This window comes from Mustela putorius, unplaced genomic scaffold (assembly GCF_011764305.1).
Source record: "Mustela putorius furo isolate JIRA1106 unplaced genomic scaffold, ASM1176430v1.1 tig00003898_pilon_pilon_pilon, whole genome shotgun sequence".
NCBI classification, from domain to species: domain Eukaryota; kingdom Metazoa; phylum Chordata; class Mammalia; order Carnivora; family Mustelidae; genus Mustela; species Mustela putorius.
This window is the reverse complement of record NW_025422047.1, coordinates 2537935-2556348: the sequence shown is the minus strand read 5'-3', so window position 1 is coordinate 2556348 and position 18414 is coordinate 2537935. Positions and strand designations below refer to the sequence as shown.

At 38.4% G+C, this 18414-nt stretch overlaps 1 long non-coding RNA gene across 1 annotated transcript in view; it reads left to right on the top strand.

Annotated features, from left to right (window-relative positions):
- Positions 1-11581, top strand: part of LOC101686442 — a 44038-nt gene extending 32457 nt beyond the window's left edge. The window contains exons 3-4 of the long non-coding RNA XR_001179118.2: positions 8450-8727; positions 10167-11581. This is a non-coding gene — a long non-coding RNA (uncharacterized LOC101686442). The remainder of the gene's footprint in view (positions 1-8449; positions 8728-10166) is intronic.
- Positions 11582-18414: the final 6833 nt, after the last annotated feature.

Here is an 18414-nt window from a genome sequence, read left to right as displayed (position 1 = left end):
GATTGAAGACAGAGAACAGGTAGGGAGACCCATTAGGAGGCTTTACAGAAATCTAAGCAGTATAAATGACAGTGGCCTAAATTAAGGTAAACATAAAGAGACAGAATGAATGGGCATATTTAAGTGCTTTTAAGGGGCTGGAGATAACAAGACTTGGTGGCTGCTTGGAATGAGATTGGGAGAAGTTTCTAAGGAAGACAGAGAGACAAGGACGAGGTACAGTTCTCCAACCTTGGTAACTGAGCAGATAGATACTAAGATACTATTTCCCAAAATGAGGAAGAGATGTTGGGTAGAGAAAGGGGCCAGTTTATTTTGGATTATGCGGAGTTGTTTAAAGCATCATGTCGTCAGAGCCCAGGATGTTTGCCTGTCCCCTCCTGGTAGCCTCAGCCTAGATTTACACAAATCCATTACAAATGCATGAAACACATCCAAGTACCTATCATACTAGTTATGAGCATACTTTTCTTACGTACACAACAAATTGCATTTTTCAGTATAAAAATATTCTTCTTTCCTCATAAAAGTCTTTGTGAAATGTAAAGGTATACAAAAAGCAAGCTGTTCCTCAGAATTAAGTTATTGTTGTGACCCTGAATTGTGACTAGTCAATGAAAAGCATGACACCACACATTAAGTCATCACAGATGATGTGCTGTGCTCTTACGAGTTAAGTATGAGTATATCTGCATAGATAAATACACTTCAGTATTTTTGCATTTACAGTTGGATGACATACTAAAGTAATGCATTGAATTGAATGTATATGCCCACACATGTTTTTAAATGTAATATAATTTTTTCCTTTTCTCTCTTGGTTCTACCGAACACATTAAACTAAAGATACAGCTATTCAGAATGCAAACATACATAATAAGGCTTCTAGTTTATATTGGTAATCATGGGAAACACTTATTAATTAATTAATTAAGAGCTAGTAAGCTGAAACAACTTATATATCCCCTGTATTCCAATCTAGTCCCATTTATTACATATTTACTAAATTTGCTAAAAATTTACTGACGTGTGTATACAGAAACCGAATAAGGTTTCTGAAATACTAGCAGATCCATTCTAACATTAACATCCTTCTTGCTTTCTTCTGTTCCGGGAAGAACATGAGTGTCGTGGCAATGCCGATAATGACTCAGGTCATATCCTGGCGGTCATGGTAGTTCTCCCTCTCCCCAGAGAGGCTGTGATTAAGTGGCATGTCATTGCAGCCGCCAACGAACCATCCAGAAGGAAGCACTCTACTTTGAAGAGGCTATCTGAGGGTTTTCAAGTTGAACGTGAAGCTGTGGCACCCAGTTTGGTGTCCAGGACACCAATGTCCATTTCCTTAAAATGGACACCACCTTCTATTTCCTTACCTGATTTAAACAGGATTCTAGGAGACCCGATGACTGTGTTCCCACAAGCAAGAAGACTCTGAAGACAGCCAAGCCACACTACTGTGTTTTAGAAGATTCTACAAAAAAGACAGCCTGCCTGACAAAATACCAGAGGCAGGTAAGGGAACTATTAGAAAGCTGAAAGGAAGTACAGACTGTGGAATCCCATCGTCAATGGCTGTCAGAGAGAGAGGGACAGCAACCTGAGCAGTGTGGGAGGCTTGGCCCAGACCAGTCTAGTGAGAGAGTGGGGGCTAGGAGTCCACTATTTCCTCCGCTCGTCTCACCTCTCCTACGCCTTTCCTGTGAACCTTCACTACCCTGTGAGTGATTTGAAGTCTTTAAAGAAATTTATTCTTTTCCACTATATAGCCTTCTATTACATTCCAAACCATATTAGTGAAGAGGCTTATGTACACAGTACCGTGAACACTACACTTTAGATGTAGTAGATGAACACTAGTAGTAGAACACTACACTTGAGATGTGTAGACCTGCCCAAAGTAAACCTGACTCCACGGAACACACATGCAACAGAGTGCCAAAATCTGCCCCCAGACCAGCTCTGACTCAAATGGGAGCTCTACTCCTCATGTTCCCAAAGCATTTTACTAAAAGGGCTTTGATCCATCCTCCCAGGAGAGAAATGCAGCAATGCGCACTTGGCATCTTTCACTTTGTGTCGGGCTACCAAAGCAAGGGGTTGAACCAAAAGGCACGTTTCATTCTCCTGAAGCAAGTCATGCTCAAGAGTCAAAAGTCAAAGTCTAGCAACTGGCTTGTTTCCAGTTTGAATGGCAACGGGAAGTTCTCGGTCTTTCTAGGCAGATGGAAGTTTTGGTTTTCATTGGACCAGCCTCATGTAAATAGGACTGACTAAATCTGATTCAGAGCAACCAATCCCAATTTGATGTATTATTCCGGTATCGTGTTAGCCTAAATTGTGTACAAAGCCCCTTGGTGGGTTTTAAAATGCAGCAGTACCTCAGGCCTTGCTATAGGTGTATTTTAATTCAATATTTGCAAATTGAATTGTGCTTTGAACACTTTATGGAAGTGAGCTTTTAAAATGCATCATTTCCTATATCAGATATTTCTAAAGTAAAGTGAATAACTACCTCTTCATTTATCTTTTGTTTAAATACAAATTTTAATATACTGAATCTGTCTAAAGCCAGAACCTTCCAGTAGCTCTCTTCTCTTTAGGTCTGTTGGTGATTGTGGGTTTTTTTTTTTGGTTTGTTTGTTTGTTTGTTTGTTTTTTGCAGACTAAACAATTTTGCCAACCCTGTGGTGTTCTTAAGAGAGCAAGTCACAGGTGGCACTGGTCACCATCCAATGTTAGGTCACCTGGCCCCTGAGTGGACAGTTAGGTATAAAATCCTTGTTATATGAGTTCTGGTTCAATGTCCCTTTCATTGTTACAGTGTCTGCTGCCAAGAAGAAAATGAAAATAGGTATATGAAAAATAGAGAATAGGCTACTCAATGTCATTGGGAGGCTTATCGATGGCTTTGAAATTGGCTCATAAAAAGAAAAACAGACTGAACTAATCAACTCAGTGCTTAATGAGCATAACTAAATCTTTTCCCAGACTTGGGATTTTCTATAGTTTAATCTTCTATGAAATAAAATACACCCTAATGGCCATAACATACCACCCTGTGACAACTTTACTTTTGAGAAAATATTACATATTCCTTCCCGGAATATCTCTTTGTACCTGTGTACCAGTATTAAAGGTCAGGGTCTATACATTCACTTTTTTATGAATATAAATATGAAATATTAATTGATCTGTATTCATTTAGTAATGCAAAAGGTAACGCTCTAAGATCCCCACTTTTCCCCCCACTTAACCTGAAGCAATACTAGAAGGAAATTCGACATGACATTCTTTAATATATTTAAAACATAAAATAAAGAAGGCAATGAAAATGTAGGAAAGAGTAATCTCCTTTCATTTAGGTGGGTAGGAATAGAGCCTGATAGAATACAGTGGTGGTTCTATGAAAACTAGTTTTAGAAAAGAAAAAAAAAAAAAAATCAACCTGGTAAAACGTATTTACTTTTTGCAGCATGCCTACTCGATTGCTGACTTTCCACAATCTTATGATATTCTTTGAATAAATTGTACTCATTTTGTTTGAAAAAGAAATGTAACGTGTACTTAAATAGTGCAGTTTAGTGAGGGAGAGGAGCTGTGCCCATGTGTGTTAAGTTAATAGCACTGGGTGCAGAATGAGTCATCATGGTTTTTATTTATTCATTCATCCTTAGATCCTTTTAAAAGTCTCGAAGGCCCTAATGACCATCATCATTATCATCAGTAAAAACTGCTTTCTGGTGAAAAGGCAATAGGCATTCAATTTAGAGGCAGCATTAAATTATCAGTAAAGAGGACCTGAAATAATACTATACCCACATTCCTAGACACAAGAGGCCGGAAGTTCATATAGTGCCAGTCAGGTGATCTTCTTCATGAAGTTTCTGACCAAGATGTACTCTTTTCCTTTACAAGACAACATCATTTGGCTCAGGAGAAAATAAAGTATAGGCCAGTGTTCATGTTCCAGTGTTAAACATTGGAAGTCAAAGATATCAGTCATAAGGTTCTCAATTATAAATAAAATTTTAAGAATTATCAGATCAAAACTTTATTCCAAGGGACGTATGGGTGGCTCAGTTGGTTAGGCAACTGCCTTCGGCTTGGGTCATGATCCCGGAGTCCAGAGACTGAGGCCCGCATCCGACTCCCTGCTCAGCAGAGGGTCTGCTTCTTCCTCTGCTGTTCCCCCTGCTTGTGCTTTCTCTCTCTCTCTCTCTCTCTCTCTGACAAATAAATAAGTAAAATCTTTAAAAAACAACAACAACAACAACTTTATTTCATGCATTTCTCCTACCTTACATTTCCTTGCAGGTAATAAAGACTGTCCAGTGACTGACTCAGTGAAAAAATAGAGCTAGACCCTATAAAAGCCTGTCTCAGAGCTATTTTATGAATATCCCATTGTCACTCAGCAAACACAGCAGGGGCTTTACTTCTCTGTATCACCTCCAGGAACAGAATTAGAACTAGCTTTGGAAAGCCATGTTCTTCTCCTCCAGGAATAGACGTAGGGTGGCATCTGAAAGTATGAGAGAGGTAGAGAGGTGGTACCTTGTGACCCATCGGAAGGGTCCGTACACCTGGCGGTTCCCATCTCCTTCCCTGACCCACAGTTCCCTTCAAGTTGGACAGTTTGTGCAGTTGGGAGTTATCAGGAAGCCAGCAGAACAGGCAAGATGACTTCTTTTCTCAGGGAAAACTATCAGTGCAACGTGTTCAGAACACTTGTCTGCTAAAAAATTATCCATTCCCTTCAGCTCTCGGAGCTTGGGTGCCGCCGGATTTCTGATTTTGAAGCTGTTGGTCAGGTATTCGAACTTTCTGCTTTGTAAAAACGAGAACAACAGCAGTCATAAAATCCTGTCATAGGGGCACCTGGGTGGCTCAGTGGGTTAAGCCTCTGCCTTCAACTCAGGTCATGATCTCAGGGTCCTGGGATCGAGCCCCGAGTCGGGCTCTCTGCTCAGTGGGAAGCCTGCTTCCTCCTCTCTCTCTCTCTCTCTGCCTGTCTCTCTGCCTACTTGTGATCTCTGTCAAATAAATAAATAAAATCTTTAAAAAAAGGGGGGGGGTAGCACATTGAGGCGTCCTCTCTATCACACCATGTAATAAATAGGCTTTTGTTTTCTTCACAATTTAAAAGCCAGGTTTAAAGATATGTCTAGTTTTAGCATTGATCTTTATAAATAGATTTCCCTAAGGCAGGCATATGCCAAAATAGAAAGGGAATTCACTTCTATGGTCACTCTTCATTTGTCCATCTCCTTAGTACTTCTAAAACAACAGAAAACGTTTCCTTCCCTGATCAGAATCTCCCTTCTGTTGCCTTTTACAAAATGCTTATTTCCCTTGAGTTCCTCTCTCCTGGGGCTTGAGTGACTGGGTTTTCAACCACAAGGATCCTCCCTCCCTTCACAGAGCAGGTTGACCTGGTCTTCCTCCCCCTGGGAGACTTGTGATGGGGTCCCCTTAGGAAAAAGAGTTCTACGTCTTGACACTTTCCAATATTCTTTTTGTTGTGTTTCTTAGCATCAGAATCTAAGCAGTACTTAAAAAAAAAAAAAAACTGTAAATAAAGTGTAGGTGGGGTTTCTTTCTGCATTCTCTTGCACTGTGGCATCCTTACCACCTTGTGTGTGTGCGTGTTGTATTCGGTTGGTTGGGGTTCTTTTGGCACCAACCCTAGGAATGAACCATTGTCATGTTTCTAACTCTTATAAAATGGTAATGGATGCCAAGGTGAGATGTTGCATTTCTGAGATTAATGGTTTTGAACTGGAAAGATCATTCTTAATTACTGGTTTCCAAAGTGAAATAATGCTCTGCATTGTTATCAGTTTTAGCATGTATATTAAGAAACCCAGGATATAGAAATTCTCGTAATGATGTTTTGATAATAATTTGATTGTTTTTGTTACTACAAGACTGCAAATTATTTGAGATGAGATGTATAATAGTTGAACTTCGTAGACACAGAGCTGTACTGATCTGTGGGGAGCTTCTGGACAATTCAAAGCTTTCCCAATCTTGTATACTCTACAGAGTTCTGAAGTGAAGTTGCAGTCCTAAGATTTAGGTAAAAGATTATAGACTAAGATTAGCTGGCTAAGTAGACTCAGGTCTTCTAATTACTGATCACAATGACTTAGCTAAACATGTTTAAGCTAATTGAAGGTTTAAGCACTATTTGTAGTTAAAATAACTTCAGGGCAATTGCTCTATTTCACTGTTCTAGGAGCAAAATCTTCTACTCCTCAAAAAAGACTAAGTTGAGTCCTGGCAAATTCAATTCCATAGCATCCACTAGTATATTTATACAGAACAGGAATTAATTATGTAGAAGAATTTGAGCTTCAATATCTGTAGTTATGAAACTTGGAATGGTAAAAATCAGGAAGTCTTTACTTTTACTGATACACTAAGCAAGTATCCTCCCCTCCTTGACAAACTTTTATATATTTTTGAAATCCTTTTTTGTATAATTAATTTTCATTTCCTACAAGTAAATCAAAGGGTGTTTTCTGCCAGAGTGACCATATAATATGAAGTATTGTTTCAGCTGCACAAAACTGAGAATTCAATTTTATAAATATTTATTGAGGTACAGAGATTCATAAGACAAAATCCCTGCCAACTAACAGTATGTCTTAAAATAATGAGGGGGCATGTAATGAAGGCATTAGATTCAGGACTCAAGTCAGTTTGTATGGCTTTATTTGGGTGATCCTCATAATCTCAAATATTAATCCAGAAGAAGGCCTGTAGAGCATTTCTGTATCACCCATTCTTTTACCCACAGTTAGGATAGACCCCACTTGGGAGAAAATCTTAGGTATGTAAACTTACCAAACAGGTAAATTTGGGGGAAAGGGATAGACTTATTCCACTATAAAAATGGGGAGTGGGGGACAGGCTCTTTTCTAAAAGATTCACTGTTAAGGTCATTTAAATAGCAAATGCCTATAGTGACACTACCACAGAATTAATTTTGCAACAATTCAATTTAATTCAGTTTTCCAAAAGTGATAGCCCATAGACCAAAGCCTAGAATGGGGATGGCTACAGAGTGAACATTTTGTAATAAGAGGACATCTTTCAAAGGTTGACGTATTTGGTTGGCGTTATTAGCTGTTAAACTGACAATACACTCTATCATCTCAGCCAAGGCCAAAGGATGGATATGAGGCACAGGGTGAAAATATGGCATATGACCCTTCTAAAATTTGGCTTTTCTCCCTGCCCACAAAAATACTACATTATGATTGAAAACAGAATACAGGCAATGAACCATTTTTATACCAAACTGTTAATTTAAGATGAATACGTTAAAAAAAAAAAAAAACTGGGAAACAGTTGCTGACAGCATAGGGGAGGAAATTTCACTGCTGATTCTTACAGTTTTTTGTTAAGAAAGCAATGATTTTGCCAAGTTTCATAGTTCGGGCATCAGAACTCTGCTGCTGTTCCAAAAAATAAAAATAAATAATAACTAGTTAAATTAGTGTTGGGGGAAATGAATTAGATTGTAATGTATGCAAGCAATTAAGCAACACTGAACTTGATTCACTGTGATGTCGAAAATGGCATTTTAAAAAATGAAAGTAGCTAAATTTGGCCCTGATAAAATATATAGCAGCAATGGGTTAGGAATTCTGCAGTTTTGCCCAAAGAGTCCAATCAAACAACCCATATATTAGGTGGCTGTTAACATGCTGGCAGCTGAATTTTTTACATCAGTTTCCAAGGTTGCACAGTAATTACATCTACTGTGAGTCATTTTTGCAGCATATTTTATAAAACTTTTACAGGTTTGCTGGGAAGGGATTATTCAAAGTCACCTTTTATAGATTCCGCCATGAATATTAGACAGCTCTTTGAAAATGTTAGTGTTTACCACTTACATTGCTTCTAGTTTAAGCGTAGTTGGCATTTGAGGGTTTAGTATAGTATATGAGTGGAGCTTCCTTTTCTGTGTAGACCTTCTGTTCCCTAGCATTGCTAGTTTATGTTCCCGCTGAGCTGCTGCCAGAACAAAATAAATCCAGTTGCCTTTTGCTGCTCAAGGCCAACCTAGCAACCATGGAAAAAAATTAGGCGTTCTGAGCATTTGTCCTAGGATGTCATTGGCGGGTGGTGATGTGCAGTTTCATGACCAATATGGTCCACAAAGGGTTTGCTCATTTGAACGGCTGACTAATTTAGATTTAATATTTTGGTGCTTGCTACTTATTCTTATTCCCAATTATATCCAGGCAGTGCCCAGAGATGTACTGAAGACTGTGACTGGGTAAGCTGCTCAGCATAACTTGTAGATCCACGGCTTATTAAATCAAGCGCGCTTCAGTTTATTCTATTTGCGTCAGGACATTTTCACACCTGAGTGGAAAGTCCTGGCTGTTTCTTCAAATTAATATTTTAAACCCATCTTATTATTTTATTTCAGAGATGGTGTTATATTCATTCTAGAATGTCAAGCCTGGTTAAGAATGGAGGATGAGAGATTACAATTTGGGGATGTTGCATGAGCTTCCTGAGGGGTGATGGCAGTGTTGGAATGGAGCTTGAAGGAATATAAATGGCAGTGAAGCTGGTGTCCTCTGGAAAGCCAAAAGCCAAGAGAAAGGGAGAAGACCGGTCTTCTCTGCTGGAGTCATTAGCAGCCTCAGTCGTCTTCAGGAAAGCCAAGTACGACGTTCTAACTATGGTTCCAAAGGCACAGAGGTGAGAAGATTATGGTTGGCACAGTAGAACCGACCCCTTCCACTTTGCTTCTCACTCAAGGATCCAAAAAAGCACGTGAAATTTTGTTTTCTCTGCTTACTTCATCATCAGTGCTGTAAGCATGGTTGTAAGCTCGTCTGATACCTCCAAACTTTGCCACTTAGAAATCTTGATTTACAAAGAACTAACCCTGACGATTGTACCACTTGTTCAGGGCTGGGTTTGGTTTTGTTTTTCCCCTTCTCCTCATTCAAAAAACACTCATCGGAAACAGATTTCAGAACTTAAAATTTATAAACATATAAATGTATCTTAAATCTTATTTTTAAAACTTCATTCATTCAACACATACATTCATTCAAAATGTATGTACTGAGTATCTGCTCTTTAGTGGAGGTTCTTCTGGGCATTGGGGATCCAGTGGGAAACAAGACAAAAGATCTTGGAGCTTACATTCTGATGAAAGAGAAAATTGATAAAGCAATAAATTATTGTAAGTGCAATAGAGACAAATAGAGCAGGGCAAGGGAGAAAGACAGAGTAGTGGCTATTTTATTTTATTTTGTTTTGTTTTTACATAGTTTTTATTTTAGAAGTAAAATATGGGTATTCACTGCAATATTGGAACAATTCAAAATAAATTTCAATTACACTGAACATTCTACTTTCTAACCTCATTGTTTTCACATACCATTTCATGAACACTTCCCCAGGACATGAACTATATTGTACACTTCCTTTTTAATAGGCTGAATGCATAGTGTTCTATCATATGCATATAGCAAAGTGCATTGAACCAAATCTTTACTATTGGAAAATTAGGTCAGTCCCAATTTTTTGTTGTTGTAAATAATGATGCCATGAACATTCTTATCTGTAGCTTTTTGCACCTATTTGATTATTTTCTTTTTATAAATTTCTCTAAATGGAACATCTTGGTCAAAGAATGAAAACTGTTTAAAGAATTTTCATACATACCACTAAATTTCCATTTTTTTTTCTAAATTTCCATTTTAACTATATACTCTCTCCAGTTGTGAAGGAGCTGCTAGGCTTACTGGTTTTTCAAAATTCTTTGCCAGTTTGATAGGCAAGAAATGGTACCTTATTTTAAATTTTTAAAATTTTTCTGATTAGTGGGGAGGATACACACCTCTGAGGTCTATTTGTCATTTTCCCCTCTTTTTTATAATTTGCTTTTCCATGGAGGAATTTCATGTAATTTCCATAAAGTTAGGCAACTTTTTTGGTATGTTCTACTTATCCTTAACACCCAGCAGGAACAATAGTAGGATTTTACTTGAGTTTTTTTGAATGAATATATTTTCTAACTGGGTGTAAATCTTTTAAAACATTTGATTTACAAAATCTGCAAACGAAATGATATGAATTCTTCATCTGGCAAATACATTACCTAACTTGGATAGTGACTGTTTTAGATACAAAGCTCAAGGGAAACCTTGCAAAGAGGTGCCATTTGAACAAAAACCTGGATGAAGTCAGGGAGTGAACATTGCTACGCTCTGGGAGAAGAGTCTTTCAGAAGGAACAACTGCTCCAAAAGCCCCAAGGTAAGACCAAGAGTGGTATATTTAGAACCAGCCAATATAGCCAGAGCAAAGCAAATAAACACAAAATTGGACAGGAAATAAGATGGAGATACAAACAGTGGCTGGATTATGGAGGACCTTTAGTCACACTTTGATCATTGGACTTCATTCTGAACGTCCTGGGGAGCCACAGAAGTTTCAAAGCAGAGGAAGTGACATTTTCTGACTTTTCATTCTAAAAGATATCTCTGGCTGCTATATAGAGAATATTGGGTTGAAGCTAGGGATGGGGGTATGGAAGAGTAGAAAACAGGAAGACGCATTAGAAAACTTGGCCAAAGTATGTGAGAGAAATGTAAGTGCCTTGGGCAACTTATTAGCTGATATGTGGAGAAGTATCAAAATTCAGGATACATTTCAAAGGAAGAAAGATTTTCTAGGATTGGTTGGTGAGGAATGTGATAGGAATTGGGTGAGGAATGTGGAATCCTGATAGGATTTGGATGAGGAATGCGGGGAAAGAAAGAGTCAAGCATGCTCCTGTCAGTCTGAGCAAGTGGATACATACTAATGCCACTTATCAAATGGGGTAGCCTGAAGAGGAGCAGGTTGGAAGGCAAAGCTGTGTTAATCAGCTCAGTCTGCTGTAAGAAAATACTAGGACTGGGCTTAAACTTAAACAAAAACTTCTAGAGACTGGAAAGTCTAAGATCAAAGTGCCAGCTGATTTTCTTTCTGGAGACAGCCCTCTTCCTGGCTCAAAGATGGCTGTCTTCTCACCGTGTCCTCACATGGTGGAGAGAGAAGAAGCATTTTAGTGTCTCTTAAAAGGGCACCAATGCCATCAGACCAAGGCCCCACCCTCATAATGTCATCGAATCATAATTACCTTCCAAAAGACCTTCTCCAAACATTACCAAACTGGGGTTTAAGGGTTCGATGTATTAATTTCATGGGGAAGGACACAAACATTTAGTTCCCAAAAAGGAAGTATGGTTTTGGCCATTTTTCTGCTTTCCTTTACTGCAGAAGTTGGTATCTCTGTCAATCATTCCCGTGATGTTGAGCATACTTGAGTGTAGACCTCAGGAAGGGTTTGAAGACAGAGGATAAAAATTGGGAAGGCATACAGCATTTAGATTTTAAACCACAAAAGAGATGAAAACACATAGAGAGTTGAAGGCAAAGAAAAAACATTAAGGACTGGGACTTCCTTTAGAAATGAAAAAGTTGTCAGATTCAGCAAAGGAGACTAGGGAGAGGTCTCTGAGGTAACAGCAATGCTAACAGAACATGGTATGTCAGAAACCAAGGAAAGAACGTGTTTCAAGAAAAGGAGACAGCGTACCTGTGTCAAATTCTGTTGGTTAGTCAAGTAAAATGAAAACAAAGAACCAACCACTGGATTTAGCTGGATGGAGAATTCTGGGAATCGAAACCAGAATGGTTTCTGTGGAGCAATGGAGAAAACAGCCCGAATGGAGTGGGTTAGGAATAAAAAGGCAGTGAAGAGGTGAATATGGAAAGACACAGAGCCTTTCAAAGGTTTAACTGCAAAACAAAACAAAGTAATGGGGCAACAGACAGTGGGGATGTATGGTCTAGAGAGAAGTATTTTATTGATGGGAGATATTACAGTTCGTATGTGTGTTGATTGGGAATGATTGAGTAGAAAAACAGAAACTTAAGATACAAGAGAAAGGTAAGATAATTGTACAGTGAAATCCTGGAAAGGTCGGGAAGAAATGGGATCCTTGTGCAAGTAAAAAGGTCAGCCTTCCATGGGACGAGGTTCCCCAGTGTAAAGGAAGAGATGGCAGGGTGGATACACGGAGGCAGATTTTGTAGCAGGAAGATAAAGTGATTCTCTTCTGCTTTCTCAAGTTTGAATGTAAGAGGCAAGATTATTAGCTGGGAGTGAAGAGGAGGGGGAAGTATTAGCAGTTAGAGGACAAAGGAAACAGTGTGAGTATGAACACGTTAGCTTAGAAAATAGAAGAGCAAATGACCAGGTCGATGTACTAGGATTCTTGAAGGCCCATTTAAGGCCAGGAAATATAAACCTAAGATGCGAGCAGTGAGCATTTCTCTATTAAAATGAAGTCAGCCAGTGTGTTTTCCCAACCACCATTCCTGTTTGGTGTGGGCAGCAAGTAGGTGGAGTTGGACTTGAAGAGGGTGAGGGTTTGGCTTGGTGAATAAGATAGAAGTAGAGAAAAAGGATTTCTAAAAAATCATTTCCAGTCGTCTTTTGCTAAAACCAATTTCCCTCACAGAAACCCATTGTGTATGCTGGTACGTAGGCGTTCAACTTTTTTCTCCATCGTGCCGTAACTAAAAACTCAACAGCTGAAAAATAGCTTTCCCAACATAAGTACTATAATTTTTTCTATCTCTCACATTTTAATTCAAGTTGAGGACTCTATTTTTTAAATTCTTTTTACCAGTTTTTCTTACATAATACATAACAGCATAAGTTGTAGAGAAATAATTATGGATGTTATTAACATTGGTACTTTTGAGTTTCAAAACAACCTGTTATAAGAATGTTCGGAAAAATATGCTATTCATCCAAGGAGGTTTATTTTAAATGAATCGGGTTATATTTGGTGCATGCATAGAACTCCATAATTCCATGAAATCACAAGTAAATTCAGTTTTATTGAGACCATGGTAAAGGGAGCAATTCAAATACCAATCAAACAAATCCAAAAAAAAAAAAAAACATATACTGTCCAATCAAGATATAAAAATTAGAGATCTTAGTCCATTTGAAATGTGGCCTTTTGGTCTCACCCCTCTTTTAAAAAAATTTCTGCCCTTCTATCTCCTGTAGAGAGGAGTCAGGATGAAAACTGGAAACATACAAATAAAGAATTGGATACTGTAGAAGTACAGAAAACAAGCAGGTGTCACATTTGGTCTTCAGGCAACATCAAATATTCTCTTCTCTTCCTGCCTGGTTGGAAGATGGTGGTATTTAATTATTATATAGGGATCCTAAGACTTAAAGTGAAAGTTTTTTGGTTTTGTTTTTGCTTTTTAATAAGAAAAGCAAAGAGATTATAAATGATTATAAACCCCTGATAAGGTTTTTTTGTTTTGTTTTGTTTTGTTTTGTTTTGTTTTTGCTGGATGAATATGGAATCCTTCTCAGGAGGTCCTTTTGAGTACTCAGCCCTGTAACTCCATGTCAAGGCCTAAAATTCAGGAAACTGGCTTGCTCTAGGCTCTTAGTTTAAAGACAAGAGTGAAGAAGAAAACTTTTTAATTCCTCTGTTCACTGTCTAACTAGTTCACAAAAGCCGGAATAGCAACTAAGATTTAGGATGGATGCCTTATTCATAATTAAGAAGCAGGCATTCGGTAGAAGCATCCATCCCTTATGTCTTCTCCTTAACTTGATTGTGCATTCATAGGGGTCCAAGACCAAGAGCGAACCTGCATGCCGAGGCATATTGCACAGGATTAAAAGAAGAGGCAGGAAATAAAGGAAATGAGTCCTAAAGCGTGGTCTCTAAAGCCTTCTGTTTTAAGTCTCATATAACTTGTCTGCTTATTTATTATCAATGGTTCTTAACTTTGAGGGGAGAGGAGTGGTCATGGATTTCTTTGAGAATCTAATGAAAGCTATGGTAGACACACACACACACACACACAATTTTATATACATACATACAACTTTGAAAAGAAAGTTCATGCACCTAAGATAAGAAATCACTGCATTATATCATCTTAAAATTGTAAACAGCCAATAAGATATTTATGGTGTGAAGTCCTGACTTTAACATAGGGCGTAGTGGTGCCTTGGGCACATGTTTTTTGTAAATCACTTTGGTCTTATTCATTAATTTGGAAGATTTACATGTTGAAACAGGAAAATTAGAAGCACCATTATCTGAAAAGTTAATAGGTAACTTTGGTAAACAAATACCATCAGAAACATTCCCAGATATGTTTATGGCTGAACTATGTGTACTCACCCTTCTTGCCTAAGTCCCATATCATGCCATTGAATCTCTTTTTCTGAAACAGATTGTGTAATGATTTTGGGTAATCAAGATCCATCCAAAATTACAGTGTGTCTGTCAAATGCTTCAGAAGATAATGTTTTGAAATCACCGAAATATGGTTTAAAGATGTGTTTTCTCCAGTAAAATATACCTAATCAGGCCCTATAAACTGGGCATTAATTCTAAGCTGTAATGCTTAGAAAGCTTTAACTCTGTGATACACATCTCTCTTATATACGTCTAGATGATCACCCATTTTCCACAAACATAGAGCACCTACAAAATTGCGTTTCTTTTTCCATGGCCTACGGGGGCTTCCCTGGGCATCAGATTTTAAATAGCAGTAGGGCAAAAGGCAAAAAGAATAATCAGATCAAGGCAAATAATCCACGAATCCAATCAAAACAATAGTAGCAACAGAGCCTTTCTCAACCAACTTGAATGAATTTGCATTCCCTCGTCTTTATTTCTTCCTCTGTATCTCACTCAATAACATGTGCCCCACTCTGCCCTGTTCTGCCTATGCCCCAGTCACACACAGACAGACCCATGTGCACACACAGGCTGAAAGTTCAATGGAGATGTTTTAACCTTAAACTCCAAAGAAGATAATATTACAACTCTTCTCACATGTCATACTACTTCAAATAAGAGGATTTAAATGATAAAATTCCAGATGTTTTTAAAAAGGAAACATTTAGCTTATACTTTCAAATGTTTTTATCCTCTAAAAATAGCTTCCCCAAACCATTTCAATTTGGTCATTCATATGTTCTAACTCCTTTTGTACAACATATGACAGAAACAGGTCTGAAACTTGAGCCCCACAAATCCGTGTGTGTGTGTGTGTGTGTGTGTGTGTGTGTGTTTAATTGTGTTTTTAAAGAAATCTTGACTACATTTCATATTTAATATGAAAGAAGGGTTATGGTTTCCTTAAATCTGGGCTGGGTTTGTATAAGAGAGAATCTAAGAATTAGTAAGCATTCAGGATTCCCTTCATTTCTCCAATGTGAATGTCATCGGTCATGAAGGAAGACAAAATGATTTCAGTGTTAGCCTGTGGCAGGGACCTTGGTCAGATATCAATTTGCTCCGTCTCTCTCAAAAAAGAGAAATGGTTCTAGAATATAAGAATTTTCAAGGTGAGTTTTATTTGAGATACTTCAAACTATGCCCAGAAAGTATAAACATTTAAAAACTGGTACACGTCCGATTTATCTTTGGTGAAACAAATATGATGTGATGTAAAGTAATAGTCATGCCTCATAAAATAGCTCTTTTCCCATGGAAGAATGCCTGATTCAAGCGAGATTAAATTCCATGTGTGCTTACCTCCCTTATGCACATCACCTAGCCTCCTCCAGTGGAGTGTCACCTTTACCACATTCAAACGTGACAAATGTCATCTCAGCATGTGTTTCACATAAGGAAGACCAAGCCCTTGGCTGGCACCACACATGGCTTGGAGCTGCATTGTCTCCCTTACCCCAGAGACACGTGGCCCGTGGCAACAAGAGCAGCGGACCCAGAATCCACAGACTCATCTCTGGCACGTTCTAACCAGGCAAAAGTGGATGAAACCTTAAATCTCTCAGAGTTTCAATATGCTCCTCCATAAAAATGGAGGGCAATTATGCTTGCTTGCCTCGTAGGGCTGTTAGGAGAATCAAATGAGGTAATGTAAGTGAACATGCTTCAAAAACCGCACTACACACACACACACCGTAGGAGAAAATCTGGATTCAAATTTTATAGTTCTCTGGCTCTTGTTTGAATTATGAGGAGTTTCATAAATCCAGTCCTTTTTTATGGTTAGCTCTAATACTTTATAATGATGCAAAAAGGGATGGGAATGTGCACCGTAATCATGCAAGAGAAGATCGGGTACTTTTTCTTTTCCATCTCAATTAACCCCTGCTGAAGGTCATAGACAGGCCAGAGCTGAAGGTCCATTTGCCATTTTGATCTTGGCACACCTTCACATGGAAAAGGAAGAAGCCGCCAGTGGTAGATGATTCAGTTTTCTGAAATACTCTGAGGAAAAAAGAACGTTTTCCTCATGTGGCTCCCTTATTCACATTTTTCAAAAGTGAATAGATTTTTTTTTTCCTGCTGTCTTCTTTGCCTCTTTGTCTCAATCAAACTTGTGACTGTCTGATTATAATCACCAATGGTCTGTGATGTTTCTGCACGATATCTTACAACAGTGTAGGGCCAATGTGTCTCCAGGGTCTCATAGGTTTGATAATGTTAAGGCTACTGTAAGTAAAAGGAACTTACTACTATAATAATCCCAATTTCATAACAGTTCAGGCAATTTGTCTGATTGGTGTTCCTTTCAGTCCTAATCAAAATGTAAAAGCACAGCACTTTTTAAAGGTATACCTTGTTCCACACCTTCATCACGGAGGGAAAATATTTCTATTTTATATGTGCAACAAATATTGTGTGAGCACCTACTATGTGCTTGAGAGGGGGTTGAGAATGATGAAATAAAAGTAATGGTGGCGGTCATACTACCTGCCAGGTACAGGGCTACAAGCTTCATATGAATGATCTCATTTGAGCCTCAGAGAAGCACCGAGAAGTAAGTTCCTTGGCCCCATTCAGCAGCTGAAAGTAGGAAACTGAACAAAGTTAAGTAACTGGGACAAACTCACCATTCAACAAATATTTTTTGATTATTCAAGTCAGATACCAGTTGCATATTCCTTCCTCTGGAGAGCTAGGTAACATTTGTCTTGAACCACTCAATTATACACCTTCGACATCCCAGTGCCTTCTCAAATTTTTCTGTTAATTCCCCTGTCTTTCTTTGTCCCTTAGGTTCCAGCTCTGCCTCACCTAAACTGAAAACCTCAGTTTCACTCTCCAGGTTTTCATAATCAGATCCCCTGCATCAAGCATTCATGTAATCTACAGATTTTTTGAAGGTTTGAGGGCCTCTCTAAAGGGGCTCACATTAAGCTACTCATAATCTTCCATTTATTCATATTCTCTCTCCATCTCTCTCTCTCTCACTCTCCCACCTTCTTCCCTCCAGGACTGCCCACGTTTTTCTTCCTCTCTCTTACAGAGCTCTTCTGCTCTCCCCAGTTCCTATGATGATGCTCTGCAGAACCAGAGGCCTTCCAATTCACCAGCTCTATACTTCTTAGAAGGATGTCGCAATGACATCAACAGTGTGGTTCCCAATATAAATTCATATTTGGTATTAAACCACGAGAAATAGTTGTAAGTGCAAATACCAGCTCTGCCTTTGGTGGGTTTTTGGTTTTGTTTTTTAGTTTAAAAACATTACTAAACAAAAGATAGGGCCTACTTCTACTGATGCTTAGACAGCAAACTATTTCCAATTTTAAATATTGAAAGACAGGAGAAAAATAATACATCAAATACCCATGTGCCTTCTACCCTTAGCTCTTTTTAAACCCATGTTCTTTAGGTCTGTCACGGCGGGGGCTGGCAGATCTTTGCTGTAGAGAACCGAATAGCTAGTATCTTACTTGGCAGGCCATGTGGTCTCAGCTGCAATGACTTACCCTTCTTTCACATAATGACAGCAGCTGTACTCAACACAAACGGATGGGCAGGACAAACTTTACTTGTGGACACTGAAATTTGAATTTCACATAATGTTTACATCATGAAATACGCTACTTCTTTTAGGTTTTCTCAACCATTTGAAACATTAAAATATAATCATAAAATCTATTCTTAGCTCCTTACGTCAATTGGCCATGAGGGCCATGGTGGCCAACCCCTCTATTGGAATAACTTTTATAATTGTGAAAGAAACATACTAGTCATGGCTGCATTTTGTTCTCCCCTGCCAAAGCCAAATCTCAGAAGAGTTCATATACTTTTTAGAAAAAACAAATGATACTCTTCTCACGACATGCAACTAAGCCCATCATTTCTTACTCCTTCCTCTCACCTCAAAAATGTAATATTATGATTTCTCTGAGGAGATAGATTTTGGAGTAATAAGTTAAGAAGGCTACACTCTTCTTTGGACAGGTGTCTCCTAGAGTGTGTATCCCCAAAACTGAAACTCCCCTAGATTTTAATATGCTACCAAAAAAGAAAGTGGAAGGAGAAATTTTATGGTATTTTTCCAC